Here is a 6,000-nt window from a genome sequence, read left to right as displayed (position 1 = left end):
TATCGTGGGGAAACTAATTTTAGAAAACTTGTGTTTTTTTTTCTTTTTTTTTGCGGAAGCTTGAACTAAGGTGGTCTGGGCTGTTGATCATATCGTAGACAGCAGCCTCCCCTAGGGCTGAAAACTTTATTCGGACAGATGTCACACAGAACAGTACTATTATCATACTGCAACTCAAAAATTACGATACGATAAGTGGAATAGCTCGGATAACCGTTTCTCGGGTGCCAAGACCCCGCCTGAGTGAGGCATTGTTACTATTGTTAGAAATCAGCCATCAAAGTGCAATTGACCAAACTAACTGATTGTTCACACTGTTTTCTGTTTTTTGTTTTTGAGCCCCTGGGCTGCCGTGGTCGAATAGGAGCGGTCCAGAAGACCCGACCGACTGACTGGGTTTGCGTGCTGGCTTGAGTTTAACTTAGGCACCGTAGTCCATAATTTCATCCATGAGTGGCGTGAACCGGAAAACCACCCCTCCAATTCAGCAATAAGCTCTTTTTTTTCTTTTCATGAGCCATTCTGAGGCTGATATAATAAATGCCATGGAATCCCGCTGCAAGTGCAAGTGCAAGTGCAAGTGGTCGATTATTATTCGTTAGTTAATGCATAACTTTTGTGAAATGGGTATGTTCGAGAACGTGATATCAGCAAACTTATTTGGGTTTTTGTCTACTGCTCTGTGAGGGCGGGAGCGGTTTAGTGAGGGCAACGGGAATTTAAGGAAGGATTCACTACTTGACCAGCCACTCATTCATTTGGATAAATCTGGAATGTCATGAAGACTGCCAGCATAAGGTGCTAACCAAAGGGACAAAGGAACAGGTGATAAATATAGTAAATAGTTCATCCAACGAAGGTGAACTTATATGCATGGCAGGTGAAGCTACTTGCTTAACTATCACACGATTGCCATAGTACTGTACAGTACGCCGCTTAGAGCGCTGTGTCAGGAGGTATGATACCAGGTGGGTGGACCATCCAACACCCTTCAAACAAAAAAAAAAAAACTCGTGGCGGTGAGCTCGAGAGGACCAAAGAGAAGACACACCCCTCTCAAAAGGACAATCTCGGGTTTTCCCCGTACTTGAAACACGCCTTGGCGCTCCACGGTGATGTCGGACTATCTGGAATATCATATCTCCGATATCATAGGTCCGAAGCCTGCGCGTGATGCTCATTCATGGTAAGGTTTGGTAGATAAATAATTCCTAGAGGGTATCATAAGTCTTGCAAAGTTTCTTAAGTAATCGTGAGCCCACCCCGGGAAGCCTTCAGTTCATTGATAAAAGCACCTTTTCGTTTGGGATTGGGTTGCTGTATCTGCCTGTATTGCCGACTTCAGAACCCCAAGCCAATACTGCTGAGACTGGGACAAGATAATTTGTGTGAAAAGATCTGTGTGAAAAAAACCAGTCGGGGTATATGAAACTTTGGAATCATAGATAGTGCTTTACTCCCCGCGGTAAATATCTGACCAGATTTTCCTACAAGACCAAGAAACACTAGCATTGGGGATATCTCGCATTCGACACGGAGTTCACACCCACCTTATACTGTGTTGGCGGAAGATGTTCCTTCTCTAGTTCCTGTTGCAGGTGCATGGATCCGACAATCTCTTTGGAATTTTAACCCTCGTCTCACCTCCGTCACTAGATAAACCCCAACGTCTAGGACTCACGATATAATGTATGACATATAAACCTTGGGAACGGCAAGAGGTTTCTACGGAAGTCGTAACAAATGTCATACCCAGATAAGCCTCGAGCTATGGAAGGGTGAGGCCTCCAGCCCCACAAACGGATAACTTATGATATCATATGTAGCCCAGCGGAGGTTTCCTGACTTTTTATTTGTAGCTCATATGGCATTGTAATTCATATATCGTCAAAGAGCTTTCCGACTACTCCTTTTTCCGATTCCCACAATATCCGCATAGTGCTTTGAGGTGTTTAAATGCCTCAGTACCGTAGTTTGCGAACTAGCAACTCAGAAGATCTTGGGCTTCACTGTGGGGTTAAAGAGAGCTCAACAACCCCTGTTATCAGTATGGCGTCTTTAAGAGGAGATATCGTAATATTCGGGAGTATAACATGCTGTTTGAACATTAGATATACCTTCTGATATTGCCTTGGGTCATTGGCAACCATTCCACGTAGTTGGAGCTGGAGATGGTTTTAGAACCCGTATACGCGTCATTTCCTTCACAAACGAGAACCTTCCACCTCTCCCACCCCTTGTTTGTTACTCTCATCCACCACCCTTTCCCTTCATCTCTTCCTTGTCCTCCTTTCCTTCTCCTTCATCTCTCCATTCCCTTCGATTTGTCTTTGCCTGCTCAAAGCTCTACATTCTTTTTACCCGACCCACATTCCCTCAATCACAATTACTTTTTCCTAGCCCCTCTATTCATCGCCCTTCATAATGCGTTTCAACCTAGTCGGCCTTTTAGCCCTATACATTTGCTTTGACAAGATTGTGGCTTTTGCGACCCAATGGCCTAACAGTGCCATGGTGGGTGTTTGCCAGAGCTATTCCGTTCAAAAGGCAATACCTCCTGGAGGTGCACTTGAAGCTAGAGCCTCTGTGGATTGCGGAAGCTGTGCACCCGGCCGTAAGTGCTTATTCCATACTCATCCCCCAAAAATACTTTTCTTTTCAGTGCCATTCTAGTCTAGGACGGACTACTATATATTGCCAAGACATCCTGTGTCCGTTTGTGTTACTCAAATATCCCCCACACAATACTGGCCAGGAAAACCAAGTTACTCCTTGGGTGTGAAACACTAACCACATTTTATGACTAAAATAGATAAATGTTGCGAACCTGAGAATTCTGCTCCCTTCTGTATCCCGGAAGATGCTAGCTGTTGTGGTCGCACCTGGTGTTCGGCTGGATTCCAATGTTGTGAGTATGGTGGCGGTAATGGGGGTTGTTGTCCTATTGTAAGTATGCTCTGTTTCGGCGTTGGGACATATCAAATTATTTATGCTGATGACACTAGGGTTGGAAATGCGCAGTTTGGGGTCGTGGATGTTGCAAAGATGGGTATGTTTACGAAAAACTTGACCTTTCCCAGTGCTAACCAGTACATTAGGGAGCAATGCCTCGGCCCTTTCAGGTGTCACGATTTTGGCAGCACCGCATGCGCTATTGGAGAAGCCGACTCATTCTTGTGCTGTAGCGTAAGTCGGATAACAATCTATGATTTATAGTGACTAAGGTTATTAAAGGCTGCCTATCCGTACTGTCGCTGGGACCCTTCATTTGGATATGGCTGCCTTGATTCCGAGGGTATCCAACAATCAGTCACCAGATCTAGATCTGAATCTACAAATGCTTCCTCCACCCCCAATACCATAGAAAGCGGGTCCCAAACCACCGCCACGGCAACTCCAAGTAAGAGCCGCTCCTCTGATGATGTACTGAAGATTTTCATTCACTTTTTTTCTGACAATTATATAGCTAGCAGCTCAGGGAATGAGGTTATAACAAGTGTTCCGAACGCCTCAGAAAGGACCCCAAAGGAAATTCATACCCCGGCTGCTACTAGCCTGATTACCGCCCCATCAGGTACCTTCTCGACTACCACGGGTACCAACATGACCACCAGCTCTGGAACCAAACGGTTTTCTGGCACGAAAGGTTCTCCCACTGCCACTACTGGGGTCGGGACCACAGTGGGTGCGACTGGAACTGCGTCGCCGAGCGATACAAGCACCGCTATCGGTGCTGGATTTGCTGACTTGAGCAAAGGTTTGGGGTGGGGGGCAATCTTTGTCTGGTTGGCTAGATTACTAATTGCCTAGTCAGAGTGAGAGTGACTGCCCCACATGTCAACTCAGAAATATGCTAACCCTACCGCTACCGTAGATGGTTGTTTTAATTTGGCTTTCCCTCTTACAGGTACATCTCGGATAAAGGTTCATGCGAGGAAAATGTGTGCGTTGTCATTGGCTTAAAATGGCTTTCCTGACTGTCGGTAGTGGAGACGGAATGGGCAATTCAGGGGGTCTAGATTACATTCATTTTCATTGATGGCAGTACCGGTATTTAGTTCTGCATGATAGCAACTCCAAATTACAAGGTTAGACCTGAGCTTGCGTACCATATCGAAAGGTGATTTCCTGAGGGAAAATGATTGTCCACAATTATACTCGTAGCTGTTGTCGCCCCCCCCCCTGGACCCTGATCTCTGTTAGCTTCCGTGACAACACATTCAAGCATCGGCGTGGCCAGGGTACCGGTAGGGTACGGTAGGTGAACCTGGCTAAAAAAGGATGCCGTTATCAATATGTAAGGAATAAAAGGTGTGCGAGTTTGGGATATGCATCGCGCAGTACGGTATCATGTTGGCTGGCAATATGGGGATAGTTGTCTCCTGGTTGGCGGACGGGAATTGGATCCCTTGTGGGGTGCATGGTGCTGGTGATTACTCGTATGCTCAGCAGGGGGTTGTCACGATGCGGCGAAAATATGCACTCGTTCAGGTATCGAGCGGTAAAAATTGAACGACGTCTGCGAACACAAAGGCTATCTATCGCATTAAGAGCTAGATTTTTGGCGGTATGCAGTAGGGCAGCAGCCGCATTTCACAAAGGTCGATTGAAAAACAGGAGAAGTCTATAGCATGGTTTACTCATATCGTGCATCTCCGATCAAGATATAAACATCTGGACTACGGTATTCGTACAGTAGCAGCGTTACAGTACTGTACTAGTACAGTACCATGATGAATCGTCTCGTTGCCCTTACAAGTACGGAGCAACAGCACAATTAGACTAAATTTACTGCATCACTTTGCACGGTGCGATTAAACCCCTCTCTAACTGATCATTTTGAGGGGTCCTTTCGTGAATAGAGAGGAACCCTTCCCTATGGTACCGTACCTTACCGTACTCGAGTAAAAATGCTTTCCCAATACCAAACCACCGAGATTAGCCAGCTTGGTTAAATGCTTAATCACCCCATCATCGTCACCATCGGTAGCATCAGCATCGGTAGCATTTACGGTACGGTAACTATTCATAGATAGAAGAAGAACAGAATCCCAATTGTTCTAATTGGTATCTTCCTTCCTTCCACCGTGCCGGATCATACCGGCACGGTATGGTATGGTATTATATGGCAAAGTTGGTAGGGCAGTCCTGACCAACCCGTTGTTACCGGGAAAAGAAGGGAAAAAAAGAACGTGGAAACATGGGGTGTATTGTATCGTTTTTACTCTACTCGTAGACAGCTCGGAGGTATGTCGTGATCTATGGAGACATCGGGTGCGGCTGAAGTTTAGTGAAAGAAAAGGAAAGGAGGAAAAAAAAATTTGAGAAGGTTTGCTTTTTTTTTTCTTCTTCTTTCTTTTTTCTTTTCTTTTGGTTTTTGCACTTTTTACCCTCTTGTTCGTTGTTGGAGTTTAGTGTAGCCCAGTGGCAGTGTAGTGTTGATCGAGGATTTATCGGACATGGATGAATGTGAATGGGGAAAAAGTTTTTATTTTTATTTTTATTTTTATTTTTTAATTTTTTTTATCGTACCGTACTCGAACACAAGTAAAATGAAATTTACACTTTGGGGGTGGAGGAAAAGGGAGAAGAAAATGGGGAAATTGGTTGGCCGGTATATGATAAGAGGTGCTGAGTTGGCTGAGCGGGAGGAAGATGGATAGTCTACCGTAGATATTCGAGCGTAGTATGGCGGATGGACTACCGTAGTTTTTTTTACGGTCGAACCCAATTCTGGGGGCAATTTTCGTGTCAATTGTGGTGGTGGTGGTGGTTCCTGTGTCGGTACGGTACTCGAGTACGATACATGCACTGCACGGTGCATATCGGCAGGGAAGATTCCATGGGGTCGGTCGGTCGGTCTGTCTCTCATGTATGGTATCGTATGTAGGCACAATGCTATTATATTATGTATTGCAGCGCAAGCTTCTTTTCTTTTCTTCTTCGGCCTTGCTGTGCGAGAGTTTGAGCTCCCGTGAAGTAAAAGTACCGAAGCTATGC

The sequence above is a fragment of the Tuber melanosporum genome (genome assembly GCF_000151645.1).
Source record: "Tuber melanosporum whole genome shotgun sequence assembly, scaffold_12, strain Mel28".
Taxonomy (NCBI): domain Eukaryota; kingdom Fungi; phylum Ascomycota; class Pezizomycetes; order Pezizales; family Tuberaceae; genus Tuber; species Tuber melanosporum.
The sequence above is the reverse complement of the archived record's forward strand: the minus strand, read 5'-3'. Positions refer to the sequence as shown.